Below are 27,817 nucleotides of genomic sequence, written 5' to 3'. Positions count from 1 at the left end.
ATGGTCTATGTTGTGTCACTAAGTGTCTGTGTGCGATAACAGTTAAGTCCTATCAATGTTTACATATGTTTCATTGATCTCACACTTAGCCATTTTCTCGAGCAACCTAACCGCATCCAGCTTTCCGGAACTGTGCGCTTTTATTATGCAACCATCAAGCTTCCTCCCTTGCCTGCTAAAACCCCACAGCACGTAGAGACACCAACCTCCCTTGCATGCTGAAACCCCACATACCATAGAGACCCCAACAAACACTGCTCTCCAAAAATGCGTAGAGCAGTCAGGCAGCCAACACTACTCTCCAGAAATGCACAGAGCAGTCCAGCTACACTGCATTTAAAAATTGCACAGAGGTTTCCTCTTAGGACCCCTAGCTCGCACCAATGTCTTATGCCTCAAAACTGAGCACTGTTGTCCAAGTTTCCCTGTCTATCTTGCATGCAGAAACTACGCAGATGGGCCTCCAAGGGCCTCATTCTGGAAGCAGACGATGTCTGTTGAAATTGCACAGATCTACCTCTCAATGACTACAGGGAAGGTGACATGCTGATATCACGCCCAAGGAGTTGAGGAGAAGTACCACGGAACCAAGTAATGGAAAATATCAGTACCACATGCAAACTTCATCAGACGCATGATCATCTTGAGGGTAAGTAAAGAACACCTTTCGAAGTACACCTCTTAGTTGAGTTTGCAAGACTGCTTGTCATTATCATATCATCATATCCTCAGTAACATGCATGTGCTCAAACATGAAAATCCATTTTATGTGTTTCTTCTACATGTCTTGTTTTGTTTTCACTTGTTTGAACAACTATCATCTTCGACATGTTGATTGCTATGTCATGATTGCGACCTCGTTCTGATGAGGTTGAAGGTTGTGTTTGAGTTGTGTTCGCTATGTAAACATCTATCGCACTCACACACGATGTTGTAAGCACTATCGCGCAAGTGTCGCACCGGTCATCTAACAATCTATCACAAGTGTTGTGCTTGTCCCCCACACCATTGGTTTGTCATACTGAGTGCATGTTGTCCTGATGGTTCAAGGTGTCTTGTCGACAAGTCATGTCGAGTATGTGTTTGCAAGGTCATGCATGTACAAAGTCACTCCTTCACATACTTAGTCATTTTGGTGACGCTATGTCGATCGGACCAACCCTAATAGCTGAACCTTTGCTGAGCTGCACTGTGCAGTTTCAGCCCTTAGCAAACACGTACTGCTACCCAGAATTGTACAGAGCTTGAGGCTACCTCCTAAGAAGTCTGCACTGCACAATCCTGAGTCGATCCAATCGATTGTCACCCAGAACAATGCAAAATTTCTTAGCAAGCCATCTCAATCTGCACTGCGTGTAAGCAAAACCACCAAGCCTCCAGCTGGTCAACTGGAGAGTTTGACCAGGCAGTAACCCTGTGCCTCGCTTCGTTAAAAAATTATGTAGAAGTTGCCAAGTATGCCCACTTTTTTTGATTGAAGAAACTGCACAAACATGTTAGACAGACACTCATTGCCTGTCACTGCACTGTGCTAAAAAATTGTGCAGTTTTTCCAGCCAGTCACCCTATCATTTGACTTGCTGCTCCTCATGAAAACTGCGGATCCCCAAGCTTCCCAACATCCCTCTTAGCCTAGAAACTGCGCAAGGATGTCCTACAGGCCACACTTCTAGATCTGCGCAATTTTTTCCAGCAGCCTCTTGCAACTCGCTGCTAGCCTCCTAGGAGAAATTGCATAGTTTTCACTGCCAGTCTCCACTTACTGCCTGCACTGTCTCCCTGAAAAAATTGTGCAGATCTAGCTTCCAGTTGAGGTAGATCCCATAGACAGTCATTGCTGATCCGGACTACCCATCTTAGCCTCCGAGTGACCTCTACGCAATTTCCATCGACAGTTCCCAAAGCCCGCATTCTGGCTTGAAATGTGCCTTGCACAATTTTAGAGCCGTGTCCTTTCTCCCGGTCACCTGCATCCGAAAGCGAGAAACAATGCATCGTTATAGATGAGGAGATTTCTGGATTTGATTTCGTCTCATCATGAGTGATTGCAAATACATGTACATGGATAAGACATGGCACGACGACGAATTGGATGAACAAGGAGCGCATGCAAGGAGACTTGTTCACGAATGAACGAACACAAGGAGCATGCCATGTACAAGCAAGGGAGAGACATGCACATGCAATATCAAGCGAACACCAAGACCATCGAAGACTTTGCACACCTTGCCATGTGGAGGTGAAGCTATTATACACCAAGAGCACATCCATCACTCAACAACACTATTGTGTCGAGTCATGTCATGAGTCATCTCAGCCACATCACTACCGTGGGCTACACTGTTGTAATCAATGTAATGTAACGTGGAAGTCCAAGAGACCCACATGTAAAGTTGAAGAGTCATGAAATTCAAACAGTCATGAGGGGAGTCGAATAGTCACAATGGCCAATTTTACTCTTGGCTATAAATACCCCTCATTTGTACATGCAAAAGACTTTTCACCTTTCCTCCTCCCACATAGCCTTGAGAGTATGTAATATTTTATTTAAGGAGCGAGCAGTGGCTCCAACGCCCCGCTATCGGGTTAGTGATGTAATGGTGTATGGACGTGTCTTGGAACTTTCACTTAATCCAAAAGCCTGTTAACAGGCTAACACGTTTTCACACATGTATTGTATTCGTTTGTAAGACTATTCTTTTGATGCTTGTAATGCATGTTGCTTTAACCTGTATTAAGACATATGTTATTGGAAATTTTTGGTATCAGTTGTTAATGCTGTCTCACTCGTGTGGGATATTCTGCCGGACACTCAACATATTCATTCTTGTAAACTTTTTATAACACCCATCGCACTCGTCTCGACTGTTCTACTGGGTGTTGTACGTGCTATCTGTTCACCTTGTGTTTGTGATTGTCGCATCCGTCTGGACTAATCCACTAGAAGTTGTTCATGTCCTATTGTGTTGTGTATCTCTAGTAGAGTTGGGACTATTCCCTTTCAACATGAGACTCATTTCCACCCTCTCCCTCTGCAGTGAAAGAACTTTGACACAAGTGGCACTAAGCACTCAGCATGCATGTGAACCTTGATGTTGGAAGATAAAGTAGACCACTCTCATGGGATGAAAAACAAGAGCTAAGGCATATCTTTAAGATAATGGAAATTGGGCCATCGTACTAGATGGGACTCCTAAACCAAACAATGTGAGGTCTAGTTGGGACTTCATATCGGGGAGATCCCCTTAATGTTGGCAGGTCTAGCACTGTCAACATTTCTGGCGCTAGAAGGAGGGCCAGATGACAAGATGAGTCCTCACAATCTGTTTTGAATCCCCGCATACTCATCATGACTAAACACAAAATTTCTCTTCCAGAGTGTATGTCTTATGGAAATGAATTTGAAATATTGGAAGAGCTCTATAATAACTTGTCGCATAAAACATTCGATGGTGGAGGCCAAGTAGCCTTGGTTAGACACTTGGTGGGCATTGTAGGCTCTTTTTAAAGGCATGAAATCTTTGAAGATTACATGACCTACGCGTTGTATGTATACACTCTTTGAGGGCACCCACTGTATTGGTATGCCACGCCACCCGAAAAATCTATTCACTCTTTCCATCATCTGATCATAGAGATAGACTATGATTTCAATCATTTTGACCATAAAGCGCTCAATAAAGAAATTCTGAAATTACGGAAAGCACCTGAAGAATCCGTTGAAAAATTTTACATGAACTTTCGTAATCTTGCATATCAATTTCCTAAAGATGAAATTGATTGGGAATTCCTCGATGGAATATCTGAGCATCTTCTTTACATATATGAAAATCTGCGATTCGTAGAATCATTCGAAACCCTCCCAACATACTTCAGTGATGGAGTTGTGCAATCACAAGCAGACAAAGTTGCTATCACAAGTGACTGTCTGCCTTCCCCTCATCAAACAACTCCATCCCCATAGAAATATGTTGGAGAGCATGCACACACATCTATTGAATGGTCACATCCTCCTACCCCACCTGCTCTGGATATCTCCCCAAATTTGGCTTGCAATCCTCCTGGTTCTCATGTGGACTTGTTACCTCAACCTTTGTCCCCACGTTCTACTGAGCCTCTGGATTGTACTATGTTGTGGTCCTCCATTCCATACTTCACACTTGTTGTGAACAAGGATCAAGTTTTCGACAGAGTCAGTGTTGTGCAGCCAACTTGCGCTATCATTCATGATGAGTGTGTGCAGGAATCTAAAGAAGAAACTGTGGTGAAGGATGACTCCCTTCCATTTCCACCTCATCCGCTCTATCCTGGAATCCCTTGTCGTTCTACCACTTTTGATTCCCCCTATGAAAACTCATTTCCCAATGTTTCTACTTCTGATCGTTCACAGGACACACCGAATGTTAGTCTGTCACTACATTGTCGAGAGGACAGACCTTCCTTTGAAAATTTGTCCCATTTGTCATATGTCATTTTGGAAAACACAGAGGGTGAAAATCCTTGTTTCTCATCTACCCCTCTACATGATTCATCAAATCATGAGGATGTCGACAAACATCTCAAATTTTCTGATCATGGTTGTCGTGATCTTTGTACTTCTTCATTCGATCATGATGTTGATTCACCCGCTATTAATCTGCCTAAGCTACTAGTCTCCACTGATCTATCTATTGATAGAGTGGAAACCCCGAAAACTGTTGAGGCACTTCAGCCTAGGTTGATGGTTATGTCAGGTCCTCGCTCTCCTTAGGTTGGTTCCACTTCCAATCAGAAAATTTATGAAACACCCAAGGCTCCTCATCACTCTCTGCTCTGCATTGAAGATCAACCAAACACCTAGATTTCACTTCCTCCACTTGAATCACATGATCCAATCGCTCAAGATTTGGAGGAATCTTACACAACGAGCATGCTTGCAAAGCATAAGTTCTTGGTATTTCTCATGTTCACTCATATGTCACAGTCCAAAGAGTGTGTATTTTTACTGTCTGCACGCAGTGCGTCATAACACCATGGTGCGTCTGCAGAATGTTTGTTTTGCGCATTCGCTCTTTTCTATTATGTGGATGTTTTAGAACTCGAAGTGTGTTAGTCTTTGTTGATCTATCTTTATGGTTCACTGGTTTACATGCATATCTTTCTTGTTAACCATGCCTTCACCAACATGGGCCAGCTAATGCACTAGTGGCTGCATTGGAAGTATCACTTCACGTGAGTAGGTACATGCACTATTTAGCATAGGAGTAGGAGTAGCCTTTGCTTCTTGCTTTGCTTTACTTTCTGTTTTGCATGTTTGTTTGCTTTCTTACTTGGTTTGGCTTGTTTTCTTTCTTGCTTTGCTTACTTGTTTTGCCGTCGCTTTACATCTGCTGGCTGCTTTTTTCTTTCTTTGCTTTCTTGTACCCATAGGTTAGCCTCTCATGAAATTGTGTTTGGCTCTCGAGACAAGCTGGGAAAATCTAAGAGGAATTTTATACCTATCAACATCTGGTTATATGTTGTGCTCGCTCTTTATGAAGAACTTGTTTTCTTCATTCGATGATGCCTTGATGGGAAATACGTTCTGTTCAGAGTGAGTCTTGGTGAAAACACAACGCTTGCGCTCTAACTACTACCGCCTACTCTAATCGGTTCTTTTGGGTTAGCCCTTGTTAGCTCAGTCAAGTAGAGTAAGGTGAGGGGGAGAACCTTAACAAGTATTTCATAGGTATACATAACATACTTCTCTGAAGAAGCAACCTCTTTTGCTCTCAATAATTCTAGATCCCTCTTCTGCCTCTGAAATAAATAAGTGCTTGTACATAGTTCTTTAAAAGAAAAAAAAAATGAAAAATGAATAAGGTGAAAGAAGAGAAAGGGCATAGAGAGGTGATACAAGTAACTCCACAAGGGTACTGACTAGGCTCGTTGGCAGCGAAGCGATGCTTGTGTTCCTGCGTGACTCCGCCTGTTGAAAATGCAACAAGATGATGGAGCTTAGTGGAAAGGAGTCGCCTTCACTAAGTGGGCCCGCAAGCTATTTTTGGCGCAAAGTCTATTTTTAGACATATGGATCATGGTCTATGAGTTGCAGGATGCTATTTGTGGATGATTGGTCATGTTGATAAAAATAGATGGACTTCTATTTTTAGACATATAGGCAGAGTCTATTTTTAGACTGCCTGGATAAAAGTAGAACAGTCGAATATTATTAGCTCTTAATAATATTTGGACTATAAACATTATCTTATCCTCTTGGAGCACTTCAGTTTGAGCTACAGATGTGGCACATGCAGTTGTCAGAAGGAAATACGCTTTTCTCGTGGGTCAGTTGAGCTATTGCATGCAGGACTTCAGTTAGAACTCATGTGGTTGAGTTTTGGTGGAGTTGATTGTGGAGTTGATGGAGTTGTGTTCAGTTTGACTTGGTTAAACTAGTTGTATTTAGTCTAACTGCAGAATACACTAGTGATGAGTGATGTGAATTAATTGTTAAATTAATTCACTAATTATTAACTCATAAAGCAACTAAAGAATACATCAATTAACTCAGTGCATGGATAGTTCAGTGGAGACAGGTGTTAGAGGTTGAGATTGCTATCAGTTGTGACTATAGTTGTGCATGAGATCTTGCACAATCAATGCGATTGAGTAATGCCAATGAGGATTGCGTGGTTCAGCCAAGGAAATACGAGTTTTCTTCAGCCATTCATCATTATTCTCATGCAGGATTGCGCAGTGGAGGCAGGCAAAGCAGTGGAAGAGATTTGAACTTGTAATTGATTCAGATCTGAGCTAGTTTTGTGTGTAACAGGTGGAGATAGTACTGAGTACTTGTGAGGAGTATTGTACTATGTATTGTTACATGTTCTCAATCATTATAATACACAGATAGTGTGGGGTTTTCAACTGTATGTTTTCCCTGGGTTACATACTGTGTTAATGTGTGCATGCGATTGATGTTTCATTGTTTTTAATTCCCCAAAATTGATGATCAACGTAGAGGAGGTTATGTATTATGCATGTATTCCGCAATAGTGTATAATCGGGATAATCTCTGTGAATAAGTGTCACATTATTAAAAATTTCTACATGGTATCAGAGCTGTTGATCATCAGATCTATTATTTAGAAAGTGTTTACATTTTATTTCTTCAGGCAAAGTCTGTAATCGGGCCAGGTAGCCTCTGGATTCATCCTTCCTTTGGGAGGTGAGATATCCGATAAAAGCCCATACAGTTAATCTCTATACGAGAAATACTTTGTTCTCACAAATTTTAGATCAAAAGCGATTGAGTTTTGAGCTGGTGGAATTCGAATTTGCAGCAGTGTTTTCTTGGTGTCAAGGTTGAAATGTCTTTCAACGGATTGCGATTAGAGTATGCTCTTGAGGGCAGCTCGAATTATATTGCATGGAAAGACAGGATGGAGGTGGTGTTATATGGTAATGGGTTGAAGGAGTTCATAGAGGCTGAGGTCCCAAAACCTACTGATGCTGCTGAAGCTGTGGTTTGGCAAAAGAAGACAGCAAAGTGTCGAAGGATTCTGTTGGAGGGCATGAAGGATCACATTGTGTCCAGCCTGCATGGAAAGGCTTCTCCAGACTTGATGTGGAAAGAATTGACAGATCTATTCCAAAGCAAGAGCGATCAGAGGAAGCTGGCGCTCAAGGATAAACTCATAAACATTAAGTGTGAGAATGGAGACAGTATGCCCAGGTATCTCACGAAGTTTACCCAGTGTCGGGATGAGCTGGGAAGTGTGGGGGTGACTGTCGATGATGAGGAATTGGTGAGCTTGGCTCTCCTTGGTCTTCTGAAGAGTTGGCATTCCTATCAGGACTCTGTCAATGGTCGAGAGAAATCGCCAGGATGGGAGAGATTTTGGTCGGATCTTGTGCAAGAGGAGATCAGACGGAGCACCAGAGACAGTTCTTCGTCCATGCATGATGAGGAGAACCGTGCCTTAGCGAGTAAGGTGAAGAAGGGGAAGGTGAAGGGTTCTCTTTCTAAATCTAGTTCTTCCAATGATGGGAAGAAGGTTGACAAGTCGAAGGTGAGATGCTTTCGTTGTCATGAGTTGGGCCATTATGCTACTAATTGCCCAAAGAAGAAGTCCAAGAAGGGATCCGGGGAAGGATCTGAATGTGAGGCACTTGCTTCATAATTTGAGTTGGATTTCACACTCTTCGCATGCATGGTTTCATCCATGGTGGGAAGTGGTTGGTTTCTTGATAGTGGAGCTTCTTTCCACATGACTGATGACAAGAGTTTGTTCAGTACTTTGGAGGAGAAAGATATCCAGATACTCATAGCGATGGGTAATGGTGAGAAGTATAGTGCCTCAGGTGTAGGCACAGTTATTTTTCAGAGGGAGCATGGAGCTTGCCTTACCTTGACCGATGTCAAGTATGTACCAGGACTGAAGAGAAACTTGGTGTCGATCGCAATGCTGAAAGATAGAGGCTATGATGTAGTCTTCAGTAAGGGAAAGGTTTTCCTTAGACACATCATCACTAGACAGGTGAAGCAGATTGGTTCACGGGTCAAGAACCTGTATGCTCTTGAGGTTCAAGATGCATGCAAAGCCTTGAGCAGTGAGGCAACTGATGGGGACTTGGTGGTTGAGAGGGAGCATATATTATCACTCAACATGCAGAGCCAGAAGAAGTCTCAGACTATTATGGAGGAGCCACGATTGGTGCAGCAGCTTTAGGAGGTTGTGGAGCAGCCACAACAAGGGAAGTTGAGAGGAGATCGAGTAGAGACATCTACTCATGCAGAGACCTCCAATAGGGGGAAACTTCGAGCCAGGTGGGCTGAGGGATCACATGCAGCCATACCTCCAGGTAGGAGGTGGGGCGATATAGAGTGATCGTCCCAAGGAGGAGGGGCAAGATCCTTGAGGTACCCAACCTCTTGGATGAGACCTTGCTACGGGAGCCCCAATGTGGAGTAGCAGGAACTGACTGATTGGGTAGACACAGATGCGGATGCAGCGGTAGAGAGAGCGATAGTGTAGGGAATCCCAGGACAACACATAGCTAGCAGGCTGCAACAATGCGAGAGGCACAAGTGTTTTGCACAGTGCTAGGTGGCACAGAGAAGTGTGCAATGGTGCGAGATACATGGAGATGTTGCAGTAGCGCAGATGTCAGAGAGGGAGCATTTGTCAGTAACAGGTAGAGCTTCAGCATCAGAGTATGTTCCTAGCCCAACAGAGTGGTCAGTTGGGAGTGTTTTTGTTCCAAGTGTTGTTGGAGCAAGTGGACCGGGCAAATGTGTTGCATGTAGAACATTCCAGAGTTGCAGGATAGGGGTTGCAGATAATCCATATCTTGTTGAGAGGGAGTGTTGAAAATGCAACAAGATGATGGAGCTTAGTGAAAAGGAGTCGCCTTCACTAAGTGGGCCCGTAGGCTATTTTTAGAGCAAAGTCTATTTTTAGAAATATGGATCATGGTATATGAGTTGCAGGATGCTATTTGTGGATGATTGGTCATGTTGGTAAAAATAGATGGACTTCTATTTTTAGACATATGGGCGGAGTCTATATTTAGACTGCCAGGCTAAAAATAGAACAGTCGAATATTATTAGCCCTTAATAATATTTGGACTATAAACATTATCTTATCCTCTTGGAGCACTTTAGTTTGAGCTACAGATGTGGCACATGCAGCTATCAGAAGGAAATACGCTTTTCTTGTGGGTCAGTTGAGCTATTGCATGTAGGACTTCAGTTAGAACTCATGTGGTTGAGTTTTGGTGGAGTTGATGGAGTTGTGTTCAGTTTGACTTGGTTAAACTAGTTGTATTTAGTCTAACTGCAGAATACGCTAGTGATGAGTGATGTGAATTAATTGTTAAATTAATTCACTAATTATTAACTGATAAAGAAACTAAAGAATACATCAGTTAACTCAGTGCATGGACAATTCAGTGGAGACAGGTGTTAGAGGTTGAGATTGCTATCAGTTGTGACTATAGTTGTGCATGAGATCTTGCACAATCAATGGGATTGAGTAATGCCAATGAGGATTGCGTGGTTCAGCCAAGGAAATATGAATTTGCTTCAGCCATTCATCATTATTCTCATGCAGGATTACGCAGTGGAGGTAGGCAAAGCAGTGGAAGAGATTTGAACCTGTGATTGATTCAGATTTGAGCTAGTTTTGTGTGTAACAGGTGGAGATAGTACTAAGTACTTGTGAGGAGTATTGTACTATGTATTGTTACATGTTCTCAATCATTATAATATACAGATAGTGTGGGGTTTTTAGCTGTATGCTTTCCTTGGGTTACATACTGTGTTAATGTGTGCATGCGATTGATGTTTCATTGTTTTTAATTCCGCAAAATTGATGATCAACGTAGAGGAGGTTATGTATTATGCATGTATTCTACAATAGTGTATAATCGGGATAATCTCTGTGACTAAGTGTCACATTATTCAAAATTTCTACACTGCCAGGGTACTGTCTAGGCCTGCTGGTAGCGACACAACACTAGTGATGAAACTTAAACTCCAACAGTCATATTACTTGTACACCAATATACCCCTCGTCCCCAATCGAAACAACTAAGTTGACTTGGCTTGGAATTTATGCTAACCGATCAAGAGCATGACAGGTTCTACATCTTTCAATCAAGCGGGTATGGAAACCAAGATGATCAAAGAATCGAACAATATTTCCTGAAGGGTTAGACTCACTTTTTATTTAATAAGGTCCATTCAGAGACCTGGAGTTATACCAGTGTGTCACCAAGTGTTGTAGCGGCTACAACAGCCTCCAAAATTTTTACTCGCATGCAAATTTCGGAGCCTACCTTGGATCCTGCGATCGATCATCCTTGGTCACTTATTGGTAAGCTGATGATTTCAAGCTCCCCTCCTTGATCCTAATATATGTCTGCATTCATATCTTTATGTAGCATGTGTCATTTTCAGGCATAAGGGTTTTCGTTTATCATGCAAAGGGAATTTTGTTTTCCTCAAGGGAATTATGTGTGTATGAGTGGTCGTCATCACATAAACATGTTTTCCTCTCACTTCACACACTCTTGTCATGAAGGTTGTTGCATCAAGCAAATTATTTCTTATGCATTCTAGATGATCTACGTCGTGTCACTAAGTGTCCGTGTGTGATCACATTAAATTCCTATCAATGTTTACATTTTTTTGATTGATCTCACACTTAGCCATTTTCCTGAGCAACATAGCCTCATCCAGCTTTTCGGAACTGTGCGATTTTCTTCTGCAACCGTCAAGCTTCCTACCTTTTCTATTGAAACCCCACATCGCACAAAGACACCAACCTCCCTTGCCTACTAGAACCCCGCAACCCGTAGAGACCGCAGCTAACACTGCTCTCCAAAAATGCGTAGAGCAGTTATGCAACCAACATTGCTCTCCAGAAATACGCAGAGCAGTCCAGTTACACTGCATTCAGAAATTGCACAGAGGTGTCCTCCCAGGACCCCCAGCCTTGCAGAATTATCTTGTGCCTCAAAACTGTGCAGTGTTGTCCAAGCTGCCCTCTCTATCTTGCATGTAGAAACTACATAGACGGGCCTCCCAGGGCCTCATTCCGACATAAGTCATTGTCCGCTGAAATTGCGCAGATCTACCTCTCAGTGACTACAAGAAAATGTGACATGCTGAGATCACTCCCAAGGAGTTGAGGAGAAGGACCAAGGAACCAAGTAATGGAAAATATTAAGACCGCATGTAAACTTTGTCAAACGTATGATCATCTTGAGGGTAAGTATGGTAAGTAAAGAACACCTTTCAAAGTACACCTCTTAGTTGATTTTGCAGGACTTATTGTCATTTTCATATCATCCACTCCTCAGTAACATGCATGAATGCAAACAACAATAGCCATTTTATGTGTTTCTTCTACATATCTTGCTTCGTTTTCACTTGTTTGACCAACTGTCATCTTCATCATGTTGATTGTTATGTCATGATTGTGACCTCCTTCTGGTGATGTTGAAGGTTGTGTTCGCTATGTAAACACCTATCACACTCACACACGATGTTGTAAGTACTGTCACGCAAATGCCGCCGCAGTCGCATGATCTATCACAAGTATCGCGCTTCTCGCCCACACCTATGGTCAGTTGTACTGAGGGCATGTTGTCTTGATGATTCAAGGTGTCTTGTCGACAAGTCATGTCGAGTGTGTGTTTGTAAGGTCATGCATGTAAAAAATCACTCATTCACACACTTAGTCATTTTGTTGAATCTATGTCAACTGGACCAACCCCAATAGTTGGACCTCTGCTGAGCTGCCTTGCGTAGTTTCAACCCTCAATGAACATGTACTGTTGCCCATAATTGTGTAGATCTTGAGGTTGCATCCCAGGAAGTTTGCACTGCAAAATCCTGAGTCGACCCAACCTACTGTCACCAAAAACAATGCAGAAGTTTCTCAGCAATCCGTCTCAATCTGCGCTGCCTGTAAGAAAAACCACCAAGCCTCTAGCTGGTCAACCAGAGAGTTTGACTGGGCAGTAACCTCGAGACTCACTTCTTCAAAAAATTGTGTTGAAGCTGCCAAGCATGCCCGCTTCCACTGATTGAAGAAACTACACAGACATGCCAAACAGACACCCGCTACCTGTAACTACATTACCCTAAAAAATTGCACAGTTTTTCTAGCTAGCCACCCTGTCAACTAACCTGATGCTCCTCATGAAAACTACATAGTTTTCATGAGTAGTCCCCTAGCTTCCCAGAATCCCACTCAGCCCATAAACTACACAAGGATGTCCTGCAAGCTAGCCTCCTAGCTCTGCGTAGTTTTGCCAACAGCCTCCTAAAGCTTGCTGCCAACCTCCCATGATAAATTGCATAGTTGTCACTGCCAGTCTCCCCTTGTTGCCTGCATTCTCCCTGAAAAAATTGCGCAGATCTACCCTCCAGCCGAGCCAAATCCTACAGACAGTCACTACTGATCCGAACTACCCATTGCAGCCTCCCAGTGATCTCTACGCAATTTTCATGAACAGTGCCTGGAGCTCGCATCTCGGCTTGAAATGTGCCTTGCATAATTTCAGAGTCGTGTCCTCTCTCCTGGTCACTTGCATCCGAAAGTGAGAAACAATGCATCATGGAAGACCATGAGATTTCTGGATTTGATTTCATCTCTTCATGAGTGATTGCAGATACAGGTACATGGATAAGACATGGCATGACGATGAACAAGATGAACAAGGAGCATATGCAAGGAGACTTATTCGCGAACGGATGAACACATGGAGCATGCCAATTATAAGCGAGGGAGAGACGTGCACATGAAATATCAAGCGAACACCAAGACCATTGAAGACTCTGCATACCTTGCCATGCGTAGGTGAAGCAATGATACACCAAGAGCAGATCCATCACTCAACAACACTACAACTCGACATGGACACCACCATCAACATGAACATACCAGCATTGTCGTGTCGAGTCATTTCATGATTCTTCTCGGCCACATCACTACTGTGTGCCACACTATTGTAGTCAATGTAATGTAACGTGGAAGTCCAAGAGACCCACATGTAAAGTTGAAGAGTCATGTAATTCAAATAATCATGAGGGAAGTTGAACAGTCACAAGGGCCAGTTTTACCCTTGGCTATAAATACCCCTCATTTGCACATGCAAAATAATCTTCACCTTGGCTCCTCCCACATAACGTTGAGAGTCTGTAATATTTTCTTTGAGGAGCGAGCAGTGACTCCAACTTCTAGCTATTGGGGTTAGTGATGTAATGGTGTATAGATGTGTCTTGGAACTTTTGCTTAATTCAGAAGCCTGTTAACAGGCCAACACATTTTCACACATGTATTGTATTCATTTGTAAGACTATTCTTTGGACGCTTGTAATACATTTTTCTTTAACATGTATTAAGACAGTTGAATTATTTCGGTTGTTTTAGTACATATGCCATTGGAAATGTGTTGTATCAGTTGTTAATGTTGTCTTGCCCGTGTGGGCTATCCCGCCAGACACTGGAAAGATTCATTATTTTAAACTTGTTATAACGGCCGTCATATTTATGTGTACTATTTCATTGGGTGTTGTATGTGCTATCTGTTCACCTTGTGTTTGTGACTGCCACATCCGTGTGGATGCATTGGAAGTATCACTTCATGTGAGTAGGCCCATGCACTGTTTAGCGTAGGAGTAGTAGTCTTTGCTTCTTTCTTTGCTTTGCTTTCTGGTTTGCATGTTTGTTTGCTTGCTTTGCTTACTTGTTTTTCTATTTCTTTACTTCTTCTTTTTGCTTTTTTCTTTATTTGCTTGCTTGTACCCATAGGTTAACCTCTCTTGAATTCATGTTTGGCTTTCGAGACAAGTTGGGAAAATCTAGGAGGACTTTTACAACTATCAACATCTGGTTATATGTTTTCCTCTCTCTTTATGAAGAACTTGTTGTCTTCAGTCGATGATGCCTTGATAGAAAATATGTTATGTTCAAAGTGAGTCTTGGTGAAAACATAACGCTTGCGCTCTAACTAGTATCGCTTACTCTAATTGGTTCTTTTGGGTTAGCCATTGTCAGCTCAGTGAAGTAGAGTAAGGTGAGGGGGGGAACCTTAACAAGTATGTCAGAGGTATACATAACATACTTCTTTGAAGGAACAATCTCTTCTGCTCTCAATAAGTCGGGATCCCTCTTAACATACTTCTTTGAAGTAACAATCTCTTCTACTCTCAATAAGTCGGGATCCCTCTTCTGCCTCTGAAATAAATAAGTGCCTATGCATAGTTCTTTAAAAAATAAATGAATAATGAATAATGCAAAAGAAGAGAAAGGCTTCCTGTGTAGAGAGGTGATACAGGTAACTCCACCAGGGTACTGACCAGGCTCGATGGAGCGGATGAATGCTTGTGTTCCTGCGTGACTCCACCGAGGTACTGTCTAGGCTTTACTGGCAGCGGAGCAACACCAGAGATGAAACTTAAACTCTGAGAGTCATATTACTTGTACACCAATATACCCCTCATCTTGAATCGAAACAACTAAGTTGACTTGGCTTGGAATCTATGCTAATCGATCAAGAGTATGGAAGGTGCTACATATTTCAATTAAGTGGGTATGGAAACCATGATGATCAAAGAATCGAAAACTACTTCCGAAAGGGTTAGACTCACTTTTCACGAAACAAGGTCCATTCAGAGAGTTGGACTTCTACCAGTGTGTCACCAAGTGTTGTAGCGGCTACAACACCCTCCAAAACTTTGGCTCACATGCAAATTTCAGAGCCTACCTTGGATCTTGTGAATGATCATCCTTGGTCACTTATTGGTAAGCTGATGATTTCAAGCTCCCCTCCTTGATCCTAAGATTTTTCTGTGTTCACATGTTTATGCAACATGTGTCATTTTTAGGCATAGGGGTTATCGTTTTTCATGCAAAGGGAATTTTGTTTTGCCTCAAGGGAGTTGTGTGTGTAACATGCTCGTCATCACATAAACATGTTTCCCTCTCACTTCATTCACTCTTGTCACGAAGGATTTTGCATCAAGAAAATTATGTCTTATGCATTCTGGATGGTCGATGTTGTGTCACTAAGTGTCTGTGTGCGATAACAGTCAAGTCCTATCAATGTTTACATATGTTTCATTGATCTCACACTTAGCCATTTTCTCGAGCAACCTAGCCGCATCCAGCTTCCCGGAATTGTGCACTTTTATTCTGCAACCATCAAGCTTCCTCCCTTGCCTGCTAAAACCCCACAGCACGCAGAGACACCAACCTCCCTTGCATGCTGAAACCCCACATACCGTAGAGACCCCAACCAACACTGCTCTCCAAAAATGCGTAGAGCAGTCAGGCAGCCAACACTGCTCTCCAGAAATGCGTAGAGCAGTCCAGCTGCACTGCATTTAAAAATTGCATAGAGGTGTCCTCTCAGGACCCCCATCTCGCACCAGTGTCTTATGCCTCAAAACTGAGCACTGTTGTCCAAGCTGCCCTGTCTGTCTTGCATGCAGAAACTATGCAGATGATCCTCCAAGGGCCTCATTCCGGAAGCAGACAATGTCTGTTGAAATTGCACAGATCTACCTCTCAGCGACTACAGGAAAGGTGACATGCTGAGATCATGCCCAAGGAGTTGAGGAGAAGTACCAAGGAACCAAGCAATGGAAAATATCAGGACCACATGCAAACTCCGTTAGACACATGATCATCTTGAGGGTAAGTAAAGAACACCTTTTGAAGTACACCTCTTAGTTGAGTTTGTAAGACTGCTTGTCATTGTCATATCATCCTGTCCTCAGTAACATGCATGTGCTCAAACATGGAAATCCATTTTATGTGTTTATTCTACATGTGTTGTTTCATTTTCACTTGTTTGATCAACTGTCTTCTTCGACATGTTGATTGCTACGTCATGCTTGCGACCTCGTTCTGGTGATGTTGAAGGTTGTGTTTGAGTTGTGTTCGCTATGTAAACATCTATCGCACTCATACACGATGTTGTAAGTACTATCGCACAAGTGTCACCCCGGTCATCCAAAAATCTATCACAAGTGTTGCGTTTATCCCCCACACTATTGGTTAGTCATACTGAGTGCATGTTGTCTTGATGGTTCAAGGTGTCTTGTCAACAAGTCATGTCGAGTGTGTGTTCGCAAGCATGTTGAGTGTGTGTTCGCAAGGTCATGCATGTACAAAGTCACTCGTTACATACTTAGTCATTTTCGTGACGCTATGTCGATCGGACCAACCACAATAGCTGAACCTCCGCTGAGTTGCACTGTGCAGTTTCAGCCCTTAGTGAACATGTACTGCTGCCCAAAATTATGCAGATCTTGAGGCTACCTCCCAGGAAGTCTGCAATGCACAATCCTGAGTCGACCCAACCAATTATCACCTAGAACAACGCAAAATTTTCTCAGCAAGCCATCTCAATCTGCATTGCGTGTAAGCAAAACCACCAAGCCTCTAGCTGGTCAACTGGAGAGTTTGACTGGGCAGTAACCCTGAGCCTCACTCCGTTAAAAAATTATGTAGAAGTTTCCAAGTATGCCCACTTCCGCTGACTAAAGAAACTGCACAAACATGTTAGACAGACACTTACTGCCTGTCACTGCACTGTGCTAAAAAATTGTGCAGTTTTTCCAGCCAGTCACCTTGTCATTCGACTTGCTGCTCCTCATGAAAACTGTGCATTCCCCAAGCTGCCCAACATCCCTCTCAGCCCAGGAACTGCGCAAGGATGTCCTATAGGCCACCCTCCTAGATCTGCGCAATTTTTTCCAGCAGCCTCCCATATCCCACTGCTAGCCTCCTAGGAGAAATTGCGTAGTTTTCACTGCTAGTCTCCCCTTACTGCCTGCACTGTCTCCCTGAAAAAATTGTGCAGATCTAGCTTCCAGCTGAGGTAGATCCCATAGACAATCATTACTGATCTGGATTGCCCATCTCAGCCTCCGAGTGACCTCTGTGCAATTTCCATCGACAGTTCTCGAAGCCCACATTCCAGCTTTGAATGTGCCTTGCGCAGTTTTAGAGTTGTGTCCTTTCTCTCAGTCACCTGCATTCGAAAGCGAGAAACAATGCATCTTTGTAGACTAGGAGATCTCTAGATTTTATTTCATCTCATCATGAGCGATTGCAAATACATGTACATGGATAAGACATGGCACGACGACGAATTGGATGAACAAGGAGCGCATGCAAGAACACTGGTTCGCGAACGGACGAACACAATGAGCATGCCAAGTACAAGCGAGGGAGAGACATGCACATGCAATATCAAGCGAACACCAAGACCATCGAAGACTATGCACACCTTGCCATGCGTAGGTGAAGCTATTATACACCAAGAGCACATCCATCACTCAGCAGCACTATCATGTCGAGTCATGTCATGAGTCATCTCAGCCACATCACTACTCTGGGCTACACTGTTGTAATCAATGCAATGTAACGTGGAAGTCCAAGAGACCCACATGTAAAGTTGAAGAGTCATGAAATTCAAACAGTCATGAGGGAAGTCGAACAGTCACAATGGCCAATTTTACCCTTTGCTATAAATACCCCTTATTTGTACATGCAAAAGACTTTTCACCTTTCCTCCTCCCACATAGCCTTGAGAGTATGTAATCTTTTATTTAAGGAGTGAGCAGTGGTTCCAACGCCCCGCTACTGGGGTTAGTGATGTAATGGTGTATGGATGTGTCTTGGAACTTTCACTTAATTCAAAATCCTATTAATAGGCCAACACGTTTTCACACATGTATTGTATTCGTTTGTAAGACTATTCTTTCGACGCTTGTAATGCATGTTGCTTTAACCTGTATTAATACAGTGGAACTATTTTGTATGTTTTAGTACATATGCTATTGGAAATGTTTTGTATCCATTTTTAATGCTGCCTCACTCGTGTGGGCTATCCTGGCGGACACTCAACATATTCATTCTTGTAAACTTGTTATAACGCCCATCGCACTCGTCTCGACTATTCTACTGGGTGTTGTACATGCTATCTGTTCACCTTGTGTTTGTGATTTCGCATCCCTCTAGACTAATCCACTGGAAGCTGCACATGTCCTATTGTGTTGTGTATCTCTAGTAGAGTTGGGACTATTCCCTTTCAAAATGAGACTCATTTCCACCCTCTCCCTCTGCAGTGAAAGAACTTTGACACAAGTGGCACTAAGCACTCAGCATGCATGTGAACCTTGATGTTGGAAGATAAAGTAGACCACTCTCATGTGATGAAAAGCAAGAGCTAAGGCATATCTTTAAGATAATGGAAATTGGGCCATCCTATCAAATGGGACTCCTAAACCAAGCAATGTGAGGTGTAGTTGCGACTTCATATCGGGGAGATCCCCTGAATGTTGGCGGGTCCAGCACTGTCAAAATTTCTGGTGCTAGAAGGAGGGTCAAATGACAAGATGAGTCCTCACAATCTGTTTTGAATCCCCACATACTCATCATGACTAAACACAAAATTTCTCTTCCAGAGTGTATGTCTTATGGAAACGAATTTGAAATCTCGGAAGAGCTCTATAATAACTTGTTGCATAAAACATTCGATGGTGGAGGCCAAGTAGCCTTGGTTAGAAACTTGGTAGGCATTGTAGGCTCTTTTGAAAGGAATGAAATCTTTGAAGATTACATGACCTACGCGATGTTCGTATACACTCTTTGAGGGCACCCACTGCATTGGTATGCCACGCCGCCCGAAAAATCTATTCACTCTTTCCATCATCTGATCACAGAGATAGACTTTGCTTTCAATCATTTTGATCGTAAAGCGCTTAATAAAGAAATTCTGAAATTACGGAAAGCACCTGAAGAATCCGTTGAAAAATTTTACATGCGCTTTCGTAATCTTGCATATCAATTTCCAAAATATGAAACTGATTGGGAATTCCTCGATGGAATATTTGAGCATCTTCTTTACATATCTGAAAATCTGCGATTCATAGAATCATTCGAAACCCTTCCAACATACTTTAGTGATGGAGTTGTGCAATCACAAGCTGACACAGTTACTATCACAAGTGACTATCTGCCTTCCCCTCATCAAACAACTCCACCCCCTAGAAATATGTGGGAGACCGTGCACACACATCTATTGAATGGTCACGTCCTCCTACCTCACCTACTTTGGATATCTCCCCAAATTTGGCTTGCAAGCTTCCTGGTTCTCATGTGGACTTGTTACCTCAACCTTTGTCCCCGCGTTCTAATGAGCCTTTGGATTGTACTATGTTGTGGTATTACATTCCATACTTCACACTTATTGTGAATGAGGATCAAGTTTTCGACGGAGTCAGTGTTGTGCAGCTAACCTGTGCTATCATTCATGATGAGTGTGTGTGGGAATCTAAAGAAGAAACTGTGGTGAAGGATGACTCCCTTCCATTCCTGCCTCATCTGCTCTATCCTGGAATGCCTTGTGGTTCTGCCACTTTTGATTTTCCCTGTGTAAACTCATTTCCCGATGTTTCTACTTCTGATCATTCACAGGACACACCGGATGTTAGTCTGTCATTACATTGCAGAGAGGATAGACCTTCCTTTGAAAATTTGTCCCATCTGTCATCAAGCATTTCTGAAAACATAGAGGGTGAACATCCTTGTTTCTCATCTACTCCTCTACATGATTCATTAAATCATGAGGATGCCAGCGAACATCTCTAATTTTGTGATCGTGGTTGTCATGATCTCTATACTTCTTCATTGGATCACGATGTTGATTCACCTACTATTAATCTGCATAAGCCACTAGTCTCCGCTGATCTATCTATTGATAGAGTGGAAACCCCGCAAACTATTGAGGCACTTCAACCTAGGTTGATGGTTATGTCAAGTCGTCACTCTCCTTAGGTTGGTTCCACTTCCAATCAAAAAATTTATGAAACACCCAAGGCTCCTCATCACTCTCTGCTCCACATTGAAGATCAACCAAACACCCAGATTTCACTTCCTCCACTTGAATCACATGATCCAATCACTCAATATTTGGAGGAATCTTACACAATGAACGCACTTGCAAAGCATAAGTTCTTGGTATTTCTCATGTTCGCTCGTATGTCACAGTCCAAACAGTGTGTATTTTTACTGTCTACACGCAGTGCTTCATAACACCATGGTACGTCTACAGAATGTTTGTTTTGCGCATTCGCTCTTTTCTATTATGTGGATGTTTTAGAACTCGGAGTGTGTTAGTATTTGTTGATCTATCTTTCTGGTTCTCTGGTTTACATGCATATCTTTCTTGTTAACCATGCCTTCACTAACATGGGCCAGCCAATGTGCTAGTGGCTACTTTGGAAGTATCACTTCACGTGAGTAGGCACATGAACTGTTTAGCATAGGAGTAGGAGTAGTCTTTGCTTCTTGCTTTGCTTTGCTTTCTTACTTGGTTTGGTTTGCTTTCTTTCTTGCTTTGCTTACTCGTTTTGCCATCGCTTTACTTCTAATGTTTGCTTTTTTAGTTCTTTGCTTTCTTGTACCCATAGGTTAGCCTCTCGTGAAATCGTGTTTGGCTCTTGAGACAAGCTGGGAAAATCTAAGAGGACTTTTATAGCTATCAACATCTGGTTATATGTTGTGCTCTCTCTTTATGAAGAACTTGTTGTCTTCATTCGATGATGCCTTGATGGGAAATACATTATGTTCAGAGTGAGTCTTGGTGAAAACACAACGCTTGTGCTCTAACTACTACCGCCTACTCTAATCGGTTCTTTTGTGTTAACCCTTGTTAGCTCTGTCAAGTAGAGTACGGTGATGGGGAGAACCTTAACAAGTATTTCATAGGTATACATAACATACTTCTCTGAAGGAACAACCTCTTCTACTCTCAATAAGTCGAGATCCCTCTTCCTCCTCTGAAATAAATAAGTGCTTGTGCACAATTCTTTAAAAAGAAAAAAAAAATGAAAAATGAATAAGGTGAAAGAAGAGAAAGGCTTCCTGCGTAGAGAGGTGATACAAGTAACTCCACAAGGGTACTGACCAAGCTCGCTGGTAGCGAAGTGATGCTTGTGTTCTTGCGTGACTCTGCCAGGGTACTGTCTAGGCCTGCTGGTAGCAGCACAACACTAGAGATGAAACTTAAACTCTGACAGTCATTTAGTTGTACACCAATATACCCCTCATCCCCAATCGAAACAACTAAGTTGACTTGGCTTGGAATTTATGCTAACCAATCAAGAGCATGACATGTGCTACATCTTTCAATCAAGTAGGTATGAAAACCACAATGATCAAAGAATCGAACAATATTTCCTAAAGGGTTAGACTCACTTTTCCTGAAATAAGGTCCATTCAGAGAGCTGGAGTTCTACCAGTGTGTCACCAAGTGTTGCAGCGTCTACAACACCCTCCAAAATTTTGACTCGAATGCAAATTTCGGAGCCTACCTTGGATCCTTAAATTGATCATCCTTGGTCACTTACTGGTAAGCTGATGATTTCAAGCTCCCCTCCTTGATCCTAAGATATGTCTGCATTCACATCTTTATGCAACATGTGTCATTTTCAGGCATAGGGGTTTTCGTTTGTCATGCAAAGGGAATGTTGTTTGCCTCAGGGGAATTGTGTGCGTATGAGTGGTCATCATCACATAAACATGTTTCCCTCTCACTTCACACACTCTTGTCATGAAGGTTGTTTCATCAAGAAAATTATGTCTTATGCATTCTAGATGGTCTACGTTGTGTCACTAAGTGTCCATGTGCGATCACATTAAATTCCTATCAATGTTTACATATGTTTCACTGATCTCACACTTAGCCATTTTCCCGAGCAACATAGCCTCATCCAGCTTTCTGGAACTGTGCGATTTTCTTCTGCAACCATCAAGCTTCCTACATTTTCTATTGAAACCCCGCAGCGCATAGAGACACCAACCTCCCTTTCCTGCTAGAACCCCGCAACCCCCAGAGACCCTAGCTAACACTGCTCTCCAAAAATGCACAGAGTAGTTATGCAGCCAACATTGCTCTCCAGAAATACGCAGAGAAGTCCAGCTGCATTACATTCAGAAATTGCGCAGAGGTGTCCTCCCAGGACCCCCAGCCTTGCAGCATTATCTTGCGCCTCAAAACTGCGTGGTGTTGTCCAAGCTGCCCTCTCTATCTTGCATGTAGAAACTGCACAGACAGGCCTCCCAGGGCCTCATTCTGGAAGAAGTCATTCTCCGCTGAAATTGCGCAGATATACCTCTTAGTGACTCCAAGAAAAGGTGACATGCTGATATCACTCCCAAGGAGTTGAGGAGAAGGACCAAGGAACCAAGTAATGGAAAATATTAAGACTGCATGTAAACTTCTTCACATGCATGATCATCTTGAGGGTAAGTATGATAAGTAAAGAACACCTTTCAAAGTACACCTCTTAGTTGATTTTGCGGGACTTCTTGTCATTTTCATATCATCCACTCCTCAGTAACATGCATGTACGCAAACAACAATAGCCATTTTATGTGTTTCTTCTACATATCTTGCTTCATTTTCACTTGTTTGACCAACTGCCATCTTCAGCATGTTGATCATTATGTCATGATTGTGACCTCCTTCTGGTGATGTTAAAGGTTGTGTTCGCTATGTAAAAACCTATCACACTCACACATGATTTTTTAAGTACTGTCACGCAAATGTTTCTGCGGTCGCATGATCTATCACAAGTGTCGCGCTTGTCGCCCACACCTACGGTCAGTTGTACTGAGTGCATGTTGTCTTGATGGTTCAAGGTGTCTTGTCGAAAAGTCATGTTGAGTGTGTGTTCGTAAGGTCATGCATGTAAAAAATCACTCATTCACACACTTAGTCATTTTGCTGAAGCTATGTCGACCGGACCAACCCCAATAGCTGGACCTCCACTGAGTTGCACTACAAAGTTTCAACCCTCAGTGAACATGTACTACTACCCAGAATTGCATAGAGCTTGAGGTTGCCTCCCAAGAAGTCTGCACTGCACAATCCTGAGTTGACCCAACCTACTGTCACCCAAAAAAGCGTAGAAGTTTCTCAGCAATCCGTCTCAATCTGCACCGCCTGTAAGAAAAACCACCAAGCCTCTAGCTTGTCAACCAAAGAGTTTGACTAGGCAGTAACCCCGAGACCCACTTCTCCAAAAAATTGTGTAGAAGTTGCCAAGCATGCCCTCTTCCGCTGATTGAAGAAACTGTGCAGACATGCCAAACAGACACCCGTTGTCTGTCACTACATTACCCTAAAAAATTGCACGGTTTTTCTAGCCAGCCACCCTGTCAACTGACCTGTTGCTCCTCCTGAAATCTACATAGTTTTCATGAGTAGTCCCCTAGATTCCCAGCATCTCGCTCAACCCAGAAACTGCATAGGGATGTCCTGTAAGCCAGCCTCCTATCTCTGCGTAGTTTTTTCCAGCAGCCTCCTAAAGCTTGCTGCCAGCCTCCCTTGAGAAATTGCGTAGTTTTCACTGCCAGTCTCCCCTTGTTGCCTGCATTCTCCCTGAAAAAATTACGTAGATCTACCCTCCTACCGAGCCAAATCTTGCAGACAGTCATTATTGATCCGAACTGCCCATCGCAGCCTCCCAGTGATCTCTACACAATTTTCATGAACAGTTCCTAGAGGCCACATCACGGCTTGAAATGTGCCTGGCACAGTTTCAGATTCGTGTCCTCTCTCCTGGTCACTTGCATTCGAAAGTGAGAAACAATGCAACATGGAAGACCATGAGATTTCTAGATTTGATGTCATCTCTTCATGAGTGATTGCAGATACAGGTACATGGATAAGACATGGCATGATGATGAACGAGATGAACAAGGAGCACATGCAAGGAGACTTGTTCATGAACGGACGAACACATGGAGCATGCCAAGTATAAGCGAGGGAGAGACGTGCACATGAAATATCAAGTGAACACCAAGACCATTGAAGACTCTGCACACCTTGCCATTCGTAGGTGAAGCTATGATACACCAAGAGCACATCCATCACTCAACAACACTACAACTCGACATGGACACCACCATCAACATGAACATACTAGCATCGTCGTGTCGAGTCATTTCATGATTCTTCTCGACCACATCACTATTGTGTTCCACACTGTTGTAATCAATGTAATGTAACGTGGAAGTCCAAGAGACCCACATGTAAAGTTGAAGAGTCATGTAATTCAAACAATCATGAGGGAAGTCGAACAGTCACAAGGGCCAGTTTTACCCTTGGCTATAAATACCCTTCATTTGTACATGGAAAATAATTTTCACCTTGGCTCCTCCCACATAGCGTTGAGAGTCTATAATCTTTTCTTTGAGAAGCGAGTAGTGGCTCCAACTTCCCACTATCGGGGTTAGTGATGTAATGGTGTATGGATATGTCTTGGAACTTTTGCTTAATTCAGAAGCCTGTTAACAGGCCAACACATTTTCACACATGTATTGTATTCATTTGTAATACTATTCTTTGGATGCTTGTAATACATTTTTCTTTAACATGTATTAAGACAGTTAAACTATTTCAGTTGTTTTAGTACATATGCCATTGGAAATGTGTTGCATCAGTTGTTAGTGTTGTCTCACCCGTGTGGGCTATCCCGCAAGACCCTCGAAAGATTCATTATTTTAAACTTGTTATAACGCTTGTCGTATTTATGTGTACTATTTCATTGGGTGTTGTATGTGCTATTTTTTCACCTTGTATTTGTGACTGCCACATCCGTGTGGACTACTTCGCTGGAAGCTGCACATGTCTTGTTGTGTTGTGTGTATCTAACAAAGTTACAGGGACTATTCCCTTTCAAACTGAGACTCACTTCCACCCTCTCCCTCTGCAGTGAAAGAACTTTGACACAAGCAACACTAAGTGCTCACCAAGCACACAAACCTCGTTGTTCAAAGATATAGCATACCACCCTCATGTGCTCACAAGAAATAGCTAAGGCATATCTTTAAGATAATGGAAACCAAGCCATCGTACTGAATGGGACTCATACACCAAATAGTGTGAGGTCTAGTTGGGACTTCACACTGGGGATATCCTGTGAATGTTCTTTGAAACGATCTTCCCTACAACCTTCATATCAGTACGTTTCTTTGTACCATTTTCAAGTCTAATCAACATCACAATTTCACTAGTAGTAAGAGTTAGTTTCTCCTTAATCCTCTTCTGAGTAGCCTCAATAGAGGTGTCAGTCTGCCATTCCACTCCATCATCATCTTCCTCATCATGGTTGTCCTGGCTCCCTCGAGGAGATTGATCATCCTCATCAAACATTTATTCTACGCTACTATTTCCTATGCTACCACCTCACAACATTTCCTTTGTAACATGTGGTGCAATTGCTAGTCATAAAATTTATAGATGTAGTTGTTAATGGATAAAAATAATTGGGTATATTTTTGTTTTTAACACAAGTATGAAAAATTCCCAATGACTTTGTTATGAAGTACCAAGTAAATCATGATATATTATTCAAAGCCCAAATTCTTGCGGGTCAAACAAAAAAATCATAAATATGAAAAATATGATATTTCTTTAGTGAGAATAGACTGAAGGAGTAATAATATGCTTGTTAAAGTTCCAAGTTTGAAATCTTGTAGTTACACATCCAACCATATTAAAGATTGTGAACTTAAAAATAAAAGAAATAAAAAAACACTATAAATTTATTATTGTGGCCTAGGTCAGATACAATCCCAACATTGTAAATTCATTGTTTCATTCTAACAAAATCAAAATGGATAGATTCCCATTTGAAAACACTCATTATACTATTTCATAGATGAATTCACTCTGTGCATGGTTTTTCATTCATCTAGATCTAAAGTGCCTCCTTTAAAATCTTCTTTCCAAAGTAGTCATACATTATGCTCAAACAAATTCATAAAGAACACATACATAAGTTAAGAGTTTACCCCCATTGTTATGTGGAATTTTGCATCTACGGATAAACACAACTTCCCTAAGTGGGTAGCTACACTTAGAACCATAAAATCAAAGAGTTTAACCTTTTCCTATAGAAGATAAATAAGACAAGGGACCTACTTGTTATCTTTCGCTTCCCTTTGTCTCCTTTGAATAGCTCCCGTCGCTCCTTCTCGAACTGAATCCGCTCAATCAGTACCTGCAATCATAAACAGAGGAAAAAAAACAATCAAAGCAAGAGATATATCTACTATAAGCAAATGGAATCGAAATAATTTACACATATAATCATCATACATAAAGACAAGAATATGGGAAAAGGTGTACACAACTTTATTAAGTAGAAGGAAGAGTTACAACCAAGAAGTGTGATCCAATGTTACTCATCCAGCTTGAGTTCCATCCTCCATCACACCAAAAACACAACACTCTGGTAGCATAACAATACTTTCTTATGATGTCAAACCTCAAAGCAATAGTATCTCCTTACAATTCTTCAAAGTCCAGCCCCTGATCACTATGATGAGTGCTCAATTTATAGGGAAATGAAGGTGGTTTTGTCATAAATCAGGCATTGAATGGCTTTCCAATTTGGGATTTAGTTTTCATGGAGGAAGGGATGAGAGGATAGGAGGTTATTTGATTTATTCCCTATCCAATTTCGAGCTCATAGGAGAGGATAAGAGGTGGGAATCTTCTAGAATGGTCTAGAATGTAGGAATATTCCTGAACCCTATGAAGATTTTGCTCAATCTCACCCAACGCAGGTCAAAGTGGGCCTAGGTACTCTCCAGAGCGGGCTTGAATGGGCCTATGTTCTCTACAGTGCATTTACCCCTGACCAAGGCTATGCTAGTCCCTCAAGGAGTCATTTCAGGATGTCTTCAGGCCAGGAAACTCTCAAGAATGATGGCATTCAATGTGATGACTTGTCTAGGGCATGTAGCAACTGAATTAGGGTTTGATGAGCCCTAATAGTACTAATTTGACTATTGGGAGTGATGTGCCCAAATAGACTTGTAACAGCTGCCCCCTAAAGCATGAAGTTGAAAATGATAATGTTGAGTGATATGCTTTACAATGTGATGAGGAGGTTCCAAAGCGGATGGTGACCTGCATCAATTACAATACATAATATCATGATATTTTAGATTTTACATGAATCACTGAGGGAAGGCATACCCATGCTCAACATATAAAATTTTCATTACATGTACATAAATTAGATAGTCATCTACAGATATAGACCCATGATAGGATGACCATCTGTGTAAAGCCATAGTATAGATGATTTAGTACTCTCCTGAAAATGTAGCCCGGATAGATGAAACTAGATCAGGGGTCTTCTATCTCATTCACTCAAGTACGAGTCTAACCATGTGAATATATGATATGAAGTCGAGCATGGGCAGACACCGTTTGATTATCAGCCAATGATGTAAGCTGTTAACA

At 42.1% G+C, this 27,817-nt stretch overlaps 1 pseudogene; it reads right to left on the bottom strand.

Annotated features, from left to right (window-relative positions):
- The window catches only part of LOC149153707 (putative eukaryotic translation initiation factor 5-2 pseudogene), a 33,275-nt pseudogene extending 7,561 nt beyond the window's left edge, over window positions 1-25,714 (bottom strand).
- Between the last annotated feature and the right edge of the window lie 2,103 nt (window positions 25,715-27,817).

This window comes from Pinus tabuliformis, chromosome 9 (assembly GCF_031772625.1).
Source record: "Pinus tabuliformis cultivar Carrire ecotype Pingquan chromosome 9, CPIR1, whole genome shotgun sequence".
Lineage (NCBI taxonomy): Eukaryota > Viridiplantae > Streptophyta > Pinopsida > Pinales > Pinaceae > Pinus > Pinus tabuliformis.
The sequence above is the reverse complement of the archived record's forward strand: the minus strand, read 5'-3'. Positions and strand labels throughout refer to the sequence as shown.